The sequence below is a fragment of the Hibiscus syriacus genome, unplaced genomic scaffold (assembly GCF_006381635.1).
Source record: "Hibiscus syriacus cultivar Baekdansim isolate YM2019G1 unplaced genomic scaffold, ASM638163v2 tig00116975_pilon, whole genome shotgun sequence".
NCBI lineage: Eukaryota > Viridiplantae > Streptophyta > Magnoliopsida > Malvales > Malvaceae > Hibiscus > Hibiscus syriacus.
In genome coordinates, this window is record NW_024063499.1 from 566,778 (window position 1) to 577,398 (window position 10,621).

Sequence of the window (10,621 nt, forward strand, 5' to 3'; positions counted from 1 at the left end):
TTTTAGGGATGTTGTGGACCAACGGAAGACGCGTTTCATAATCTGCGCCTTCCGTATGTGTCAGAGGGTTATCCGCGCCTTCTCTTACGTGATGCTAGCTCGGACAAAACTTCGCAAAAACGCAGATGATGATTTGCGCCTTGTTAGAAAAATTTGCTAAATTGATAATATTAAGAGAAAGAGTATCTGACATGCAATTATTATCTATACGAGTGATATTTCGATAAAATCGACTTTTAATCTAACAAAATCAAATTATTTCTCTATTTATAAAATTCAAGTCAAAATTTTATTTAAATAAGAAAATTGTCGGTGATCACATTTTTTTTTCAATTATCAATGGTCTTTCGGTCACAATTCTCAACAATTTGACTTGTCTGGTATCTCATGGTTCTATAAAATAAACAAGGATCTTTTCACCTTATGCAACCACCATCTTTCAATGGCTTCCACCATTAGCAAACTCTACATCACTCTCTACTTCACCTTCTTTTTCTCTTCAACTTTAGCTGTAAACTCTTCTTCAACAACAGACCTAAACTCCAATCTCTCTTCCGTACGAAACTTTTGTCGATCAACACCATACCCAGATGCTTGCTTCGATTCATTGAAGCTTTCCATTTCAATAAACATCAGTCCCAACATACTAAACTACCTTCTTCAAACACTCGACACCGCATTATCCGAAGCCGGAAAGCTCACAAATGTTTTTTCCAGCGTCGGAAAAGCAAACGATATCATTGAGAAACAAAGAGGTACAATGCGCAAGGGGCTCCATGAAATCACACTATCTTCCTTGAAAAAATCAGTGTCGAGAATCAAATCAGGTGATTCGAAGCAACTACCTGATGCAAGATCATATCTCAGTGCAGCTCTAACAAACAAAAACACGTGTTTAGAAGTGTTGGATTCAGCTTCCGGGTCTTTCAAACCTGTGTTAGTGAACTCTCTGGGGAATATTTACAAACACGTAAGCAACTCTCTTTCGATGAATCCCAAATCAGGTAAAAAAGGGCCACAAAAAACGTCGATTGTTGGGGTTTCCGAGCTGGTTGAAACCGAAAACTCGACGGATTTTGCAGAGCGGCGACGATGAATACGATCCGAGTGAAGTGATCACGGTGGCGGCTGATGGAACAGGGAATTTCAGTATCATAAACGATGCTATAAGCTTTGCTCCGAACAATAGCTATGACCGAGTCATAATCTACGTTAATGGAGTTTATGAAGAGAATGTGGAAATCCCAAGCTATAAAACCAACATTGTTCTTCTTGGAGATGGAAATGATGCAACTTTCATTACTGGTAATAGAATTGTGGTTGATGGCTGGACAACATTCAGATCTGCAACTCTTGGTAATCTCTCAAAATACTTAATATACCTTTAAATTTGGCCGGTCCTGTTTGGTAATAGAATTATGGACCGGGTTCGGGGACAGATAACCGGGTCAATTGGACCGGTTACCACGTGATGGAAATCGAGGATGCTTATAATTTTACTTTGTCGGAGTTAATTACTGGTGAAGCTTGGTTGGATTCTACTGGTTTCCCATATGATGCTGGGATTTGATAATATATATATATTGCCTCTTTAGTCCTCCATAGTTTGATTTCTAACATTGCAATGGAAGTCTAGTTGAGTGTGGCCTACAAGAAGATCGTGAAGCTATTGAATGTAGTGTAGATATAAGATAAGGGGAAATTTGTTTACTTTACATATCAGATCCCACGTGTATCTCGAGTCCTTTTCGAAGTTTAATTTCATGTGTTAAAAGTTTAGTTTTGGTCTAGCAAGTGGGTCATAGACAAATCAATTATCAAAGTTCCAAGTCTACGGGCTGTCCTTCCACACCCAAATGGACGAAACGCAACATGGTCTGTACTCTGTTGTTCACCTGTTGTCGGCACTGTGCCGGTGGTTGCTATTTGACTTCAACGTTAGCCACCCGGCACCCATCGTTTATTGACTCGGTCACTCGGGATACCGACGAGGCTGATAATATAGGCTCAATAATGCTCATCTGACTGCCATCTTTACATACAATTACTTGGAAGATTCTGATCATTCTCATTTGCTCCAAAGAAAATTAAAATGCAATAGATAGTATTTTTTAAGAATTCGTTTACGCCATAATCAGAAATTTTGTGTTCTAAAGAATGCTTGAGGTCATTGGATTCTCATTCTCCTTTGGTTGCAGAAATCTATTCTACCAACCACATGTACAAACACGGCAATTCTTTGCCTATGGATGATTCGCGAGTCAGCTAATTAGATGATTTCCATAATTGGAATGGACCAAATAGTTAACCAACATAACCCTACAATTAAACTTCTATTTAATAGGTAGGTTATTCCTTGTTGTGTTAGGTGATTGGTAACGGTCGACGTACCTTTAATAAAATTTAGAATTCGAGTTCTTAAGAATGTAGCAGTGATGAGAGAGCTTTACTATTTTTGCGGTCATACCCAACTTAAGACGATAACTTTGTAATATTATGAATACAAAGGCAAGTGTGAAACCTTCCCTGCGATGGAATTGGAACCCAAGGATGTTCTTCAATATAACTTGGGGCCATCTCATGTTCTTATCAGTTCTAACGGATAATGGAAATACTTGACAAAATGAATGTTCAGAAAAAAACAAATTATTTTTTTACATAACCTCTCTTTTAGTTATCTATCAATGTAACCTTATGAACATACCAAACCACGGTATCGCCGAAAATTACTGAAAAGTTTGGATTAAGGAAAATTACTTGAATGAGCTTTGATAGCTCACTAAAGGAGATTGTCGAGTTGCGCTTCCAGTTCTTGTATGTCCATCATGTTCATGGTGCTTTTTTCCTCTGTTGAATACTCTGATTTTAAAAGTGATTGAACTTGGATATGGGCTTCAACAATATTTGTCCTGCATAAACATACAATTGTTTTAATTTGTTGTTCGATAAGCCTGCTAAAGAAACAAAATTATTCAAAACTTGCTTCGATATTAGATAACTAGTCGGGATGGTATCCGAAATTACTTAATAAATTTGGGATGGTATCTTACTTGATTGGTTTGAAAAGAATTGTTCGTGTTGTTGGGTTCTGTAAATAAAGCTTCATCTTTGCTAGCACCTGTGGAAGTTCTTGCTGAATGGCTGAATTTACCTGTTCGAGAATGAAAACCATCAGTATGTGAATCGAAACTATGAACTTATAAACAGAGTTGCGACTAAAAACAATGATAAATCTTCAAAAACAAACGCAAACGGTAACCTCCAAAATAGGCAGGCAAAACATGAATTGAAAATGCGACACACCTTCTGCACAAGTTCAGCCACCTTTTCCGGTGTAGCAAAGGCTTGTTCCTTGAGTGGCTTGGCCATAACGGAGTCTAGTTTTGATTCCAAGTACCAGTAGATAATGCAACTTTTACGGCAGTTACCTATTGTAGAAATTGCCAACAATTAGGAATTTTATTTCACTTGAGAGTTTAATTTATTTCAATTACGAGTCTACAGTCTATTCTTTTAAGATTCTAATATCCTGAAGTAATGAAAAGACCAAGGAGAAAAAAAAATACCTTGGTAACAAATGAAAGCATAGGATCCACAACTTGCTTAGTGACCGCCATAATAAACTCCTCGCAAGTTGCTTTTAAACTTTTCTCCAACTCCTGAAAGTATGCGGAAGAAAAATGCGTCACACTATTGATGGCAAAGCAAATTCCCAGCATCAATCACAAAAAGGGGGAAAAGAAGGGAGGGGGCATTGGAGTTAGTGTGGTAATTGCAGGAGAAACATAAATAGTTGAAGACTGATGTGTTAGTTGAGGATTATTTCAACATGAACAAAAAATGCACGTCATTTTGATTCGTTTAGAACTATCAATAAATTATCAAAAGGTAAATTGCTAACCTTCTTCGCATCTACTTGACTTTCCAAAATACGGGGAGATAAGGTCCTTGCTAATGAAGTTGATCTAGTCCAGTCAAATAATGATGCCTGGCCTCCAAGTATCAGTCTCAAGTGTTCCTATCAAAGGCATTTTAAAGCAGCCAAGTAAAAGAAAGGTAAAATATGAATGTAAAAAAAACGTACAGCTATTATTTGTCTTCCCAGTATCTGCTGAAACTCAAAAAGAGCTTCAGCTTACAAATGCTAAAGAATCCTGGAAAGATTGTAAACATTAAGTATTGCCTTTCAGTCAAATATAAATTTAGACTCGGAAAACTTACCAGCACATGAGAGAAATCAAGTTCTTTGTGTGTAACGGAGAACTCTATGTCAAATGGTGATATCTGCAAGGCAAAAACTCATCCCATTCATTAAGAATTGAATGACCAGATAAAAAGAGAGCAAAAAAGAGGAAATAATGAAGATAACCTGTTCCCTTAATATCAGAAGATGCTTTATAAGGAAGAGCTGTCCATCCATTGGTGTTGATCTCTTTGAAATTACTTTGCTTGCTTTCTAGGTAAAATTTAAAGATTAAAGAGGGACAAATGCCAATGGTTAGATATCCAAGCAAGCCCACTGTTTATTTTAGAACACGCTAAACAGTGAATATGCCTGCCAACATGCTTATCCACATACAGAAATTGCATCATTACAGCAATAACATGCTTAAAAATAAAATAACTTTAGGCCTGTTATTCAGCTAACTTACTTGGATAGAGTCAGAACAAAACTCTACAGCTTCCTGAGAAAAACAACACAAATTAATTATTTAACAGAATACACAAAGAAGGGCAATGTTTACATAAGAAACTGAACAGGGGTGATTATTCAAAAGCACCTGAGCCAAGCCAGTGAAGACTTCTGGTTCCAAACACTGATACAATTTTGAAATAATAGATATTGTTTTCTCTAATGGTGGATACCAAGTTTTGAATACAAATGGATTTGCATCAACCTGTGCAAGAAAAAGAAAAACATTATCACAGATAGAAGAGTTAATTTCATGAAATTGAATTTCCAAAAGGGGAAAACATGAAGTGAAATTCAAGCAAACATGAGTGACGTCCTACTAATCTGGCTAACATCAATCTCCAGATGTCAAAGCTGCAGACATTACATACTTCACTTAGACTTTGCTTGGTATGAAGGATAGAAATGAGGGAGGATGAAAAATTTGTTAATCAAATGGATAAGATTCAAAGCAAGAAAGTCGTTATGAATCTTAACCATTTGATTAACAAATTTTCCATCCTTCCTCATTTCTATCCTTCATACCAAGCAAAGTCCAAGTGCTTCCACTTACAAGTCTGCAAGTAGGTTTTAGACTTGCATGTTTGCTAACCAACTGGAACAACCACACACAGGGCTAATACAACAGGATGACGAATTTGTTCCCATTCACCATGAGACACCACATATACTAATTTTTCCATTTCATGTTGCAATTATTTCTGTATAGGAAAAATACTCATGCCAGACATGTCACATCCACATATTGCACATGCTTCATTCATTATAGGAATGGAAACAATGGAGTTGCGTCTCGATGTATTTTTGTTAGGGTGTTGGGTAATGTAACAACATAGTCTAAACAGACACACAAACATATAGTTAAACACTTATGTCCGGGCAGAAAAGGGAGGGAATAAATAAACACAAATTGTACGAAGTTCTATAATAATGGTTACAAAGAGCATAGACACAAGGGCCTGAACTAGAAAGAGCAACCTTGACTAGCAGGAAAAATTGTCTTGCAAATTGAAAATTTTCCAGAAAAATGAAGATTTAAAGACACATCATTATCTACAAGCCGGGGATAAGGGAAAGTGTTAGTGAACTTACATAAGTAATTTCTGTCTTCACATCTTCAGACTGCTGCAGTTTTGCAGGGTAATCTAAATCTTCATCAAATGGGATATAATTTGCAATCTGTGTAAGAAAGAATACAATGGTTCAACTAAAACAACAAATTATGGGCAACTAAAACAATTATGCTTTCAATAACGCAGAGGGAAGTTACTGGCAATCATTTGATTTCTAGTACTATCTATCCGACAAACAAACCAAGACTTCATTTCCAATCGACTACCACAAATATCAAGTAGCCAAAAAAGACTCCTATTCCTCAATAAGGTAAAGAGTAGGTAGCTTCCATTGATTTATGAGATGTACACAAACAGACATATGGATACATAAACAATAAACAGACCTCATCACGGATGTGTGTTCGAGCACGAAAAGTCAAGCGTTCGTGAATGTCTGCCAAAATCCTTTCTAATGTAGGGCGTACCCCGGCCAATGACTCACTTTTTCGGCTAAACTGTTCTCCCAATACTTCAGTTTGAGGATATCAACCAGCTCACAGAGAAAATCAACATTTGTTTCATGAATGAGTTTTGGACGCAGTGTATCATATAAGAATGATGACCTGCAATTAAATACAACTTAGTAAGACATGCAGAAGAATTATTCTTAAGTCAAACTCTGTAATATTATTTCAATTAATTTCCATAAAGTCATTAAGCCATGTAATAAGGAAACAAAATGAATATGGTAAAAGAGAAAAGAAAGCTCTACAATATAGGCAACAAGGGTACTTACAAAGGATCTATTAATGGTGTCAAACTTGAAACATCCTCTGACGAAGGGAAAAAATGATCAAAGAGTTGGTGCTCTAGTTGACAGACCTGCAGCCATGACAACATGTAGACCCCAGTTAATATAAAGTAGTGCTGTCTTCAATTTACAAACACCAGTGTAAGAAACTCGAAGTTTCAGACTAGATATTGTCTCTGATCTGATGCCACCAAACATATAAAAGGTGCAGAGAGTGCATGACCTAAGTAACAAGTTTTGCTTCAGCCGATCAGAAGTTCCAAGAATCATAGTCCCATAAAGGTACTAAACATAAGGACAGTTAGTTGACCATACCTGCATTAGGTAAGCACATCCTGATCTAGTCAACGATGGCAAACCCTCTTTCTTGGCAAATTCAGATATTCGCAGATGCACTATGCCTTTTATCTAAAAAAGCATATATTAACGGAAACATTAAGAATTGGTTCAAATACTACATTAAGTGGAGTATGCGTGTGCCAATGATAAATCATCCACTCACCAAAGAAAGCCTCTGTTCACAGTACAATTTATGGCATTCAGCAAGAACATGAGCATATTCTTTTCTTGATGCTCTGCTTTCAATTTCTTCTAATACCGACTTAAGCTGCAAATGCTAACTGTTAGTGATCTCTTCCGAAGGAGAGTCATATTTCTATACATGTAACAGCTTTCAGACCAGAAAAGGAAACCATTACCTCACTGGCAGCTGCCTTGAAACGGATATAAATTACGGATGCCTCAACACCCTCAGAAAGAGATGCTTTGTTGCCACCACCGCTCCGAATTGCTGCCTGAACCTGATGATGGAAAGAACAATCATTTTGGAAGCATTAATCCAGCCATAAAAGCATATCCATGTATGTAAAGTTGACCTAGAGGTGGAAATTTTACCTGAGAAGAAGCACTTCTGAGAACAGAAAGCACGTGAGAGCGGATCATACCCAGGGCCCGGGACTGTAAAAACAGGTTTCCATATATTTAGTAAATCATCTATTTATACGCATACATTTCATTAACTAAAAACAATCCATAGATCGCCACGATATCTCCTTACCTGCAGTTGACGGAATTTTAACAAATAAACACTGGATTCTGCATATTGCGGATTACTTTCAACATACCTACAATGGAAAAAAATTCAAAAAGAAGTTTTGATCACAATTGCTTATCAAAGGGACAATTATTAAGCAATTGTTGATTAGTTTGCAAAGCTGGACTAAGTACAAATGTAACTTACGATATGCACTCGTCAAGCTGTTTAAGAAGTGGGAAAAAGTTTTCATTTCCAACATTCATGTTTGGAGAATAAAAGTTAGAAGTAATCTGCACACAAGAGGTAAAATTAGACAAACCATGAATTTCAGAACTATTGCACTAACAGAAATTCATCAAGACCCCATATAAATTAACATAAATCCTAAAGGATAAAAGGCTATAAACCAGGACAAATAAGCAATACATAAACTGAAAGTAAAATGATCTCTAGTTAAGATAGCATTCAAACCTTACATTCTCCAACTCATCAAAATACTTGAGCTTACTGCGAAGTGCTTCAGCAAACCCAATCAACTTTTGCTTCTCCAGTACCTGCAATAACAATAAGCTGGTGATGCAATCAATTGACTAATTTAAACCAAAATTTTCCATCTCACAGACAAGTGAATTACAGCTATTGAACATAAAGCCGAAAGTGAAGCTAGAAACAAGAAGACGAAACTAAATTCCAAACCATGCAATCAAAAATCATACCAGTCGATCACATGCATCATGAAGTGTTTTAGTTTTTGTTGCTACTGCTTGGTGTTGCAGCTGTAGTTCATTAAAAAGGTCTAAGGTCTCATCCACCTGAACAAAAGTGTACTCTTAACTTAGAAATCACAAGGAAAAGATAGATCAAACTTAATACATAGCTAGCAAAGCAAATGAGAGAATATATAGAGATATGTACTTGTTGAAGTATATCATCACAAGTCTGTATGCGGTCTGTTAGAGTATTAACATAGTGCTGATACTTCTCTTCGGTCTAAAGTAAGAGAACCAATGAGATGAAGTAAACAAATATTCAACAAAATTACTCCATGGACAAATATTTTGCAACAAGATATCGCTACTAACCTCCGACCTCATGGCCGATTCAAGATCTGTGAACCATTTATAAAACTGCACAGAATAAGGAGACGAAGCAAAACCTTTAGATCCAAATTCATCGATTTCATAAAAATTTAGTAGAATTAGATTATTAGAACAAAACAATGTAACCATCCACGTAAGATTAGATGTACAATTCACAAAATATATATAACAATTTGATTTACCTGATTTGTATTAACCAAAATTGCTTCAATAGCTCCAGAATCAATGAAATTGTTAGCCTTTGTAGAAACAGACAAGCCGTTATCTTGCCCATAGGTTCTCTCTTGAGCCTGCATCAGCATAATCCATACATCTTTCACCAAAACATTCATAATGCAATTAAAAGAAAAAAAGTAACCGAGAAGCAACATAATTCCTCACCAAATTTCCGGAAACGGCCGTTCGGCAACAGCATGAGATAGCATTAGAATAGCTCCTTGCTGTTGCTCCGTCAAAGGCGCATTCTAAATACAAAACCAAATTAAATAAATCAAAATGAAGAAGAAAACAAATCTAAAACAACGCATTCAGTTCCACACCACAGATCCGATCCTCAAACTAAAAAGTGCTCGAGTCATCCGATAATTATCAACAGTACAATCTCATTTTACTTCAAAAATGCGATAGCATTTACGTTACAATAAGGCTCCGGTTAAGAGATTGGATCTTTTAATTGCTAGATTTAAAAATGAAATGAGAGATTAAAATCAAATTTTCAAATTAGTTATAAGCTGAAAGTTTTTTTAAGTTCATAGAGATAAAATCAAAGCAGATCTAGAGTAGAAGAGGTTAAATCGTTAAGTTTGAAAGCAGACATTTTTGAGTTCTGAGGAGTAAGTTCAAGAGGAAACGAGGGAGAAAGATTACCTGTTCCCATGTAGAAGCGAAGTTGTAGCCTTTGGAAATGGCTCCAGATTTAGGGAGATTCGGAGGTGTAGCTGCTGTATTCGTTGCCATTTTGTTTGTTTTCTTAATTTCTAGGGAGTCTGGTTCTACTAGACCAGACGGACCTTAGCTATTTGATTTTGTTCATCAGACGATGCTGGTAACTGAATCTAACACCATATTTTAAAGCTGTTTTCACTTCAACGACGCCGTATCCTATTCTAAACGGATTGTTGTATTATTATTTAAGTTATTTAAAATAAAATAAAATAAAACTACTAATAAAAACATAACATTTGACATATTTTTATTGAATGTTGAACGAAAATAATTTTTTGAATATTAAATTAAAAATATTTAGATTATTTCACAAATTCTTTACATTGTTTCATCCCACAAATCTACTTTATTTGTTAATATTTTCTTTGATATTGTAAGTAATATTTATAAAATTGCATTATTAAATAAATTAATCTCAATTATATCTTAACATGTATATTATTTTAGTTAAAATTATGATAAGATTATAAATTAATCTGATAGATAAGTGTTAGATTTTTTCTCAATATCTAAAGTTAAATGATATCAAATATAATATATCCATTTTAATTATTTTTTTATAAAAATATCAATTTTAATAAATTCCCTGATAGTTGAGCTTATAAGCAAGTTTTTAAATAGTTTTAGATGATTATAAAATAATATATGTACAGAATGATTGCACATATTACACACACAATTATTCAAACTTAAAAATCTCTAGAAAACACACACTATTTTTTACCATTGAATTCGGCTTATCAATGAAAAAATCTTTAATAGTACCAACGAACTTAATGCTGCATTCATTTACCTCCCTGAGCCAGAAAAAAAAACTCGCATTTTGTTCAAGGATCCAAATTATGTGTTTGTTAATACATTAGAATTCAACATGTACCCAAGTGATTGGATGAAATCCTTGTTTTGAAAATAAAAACTGAGAATCAGGCACGTTTTAACAATTTTTTTAATATATTTTAGTTAATATTTTTATAATCAATT

The 10,621-nt window shown here is 35.2% G+C and overlaps 2 pseudogenes; one reads left to right on the forward strand and one right to left on the reverse strand.

Moving 5' to 3' along the window:
* Positions 1 to 350: 350 nt before the first annotated feature.
* LOC120192523 lies at positions 351 to 1,570 on the forward strand (annotated as a pseudogene).
* Positions 1,571 to 2,649: 1,079 nt separating this feature from the next.
* Positions 2,650 to 9,708, reverse strand: LOC120192454 (annotated as a pseudogene).
* Positions 9,709 to 10,621: the final 913 nt, after the last annotated feature.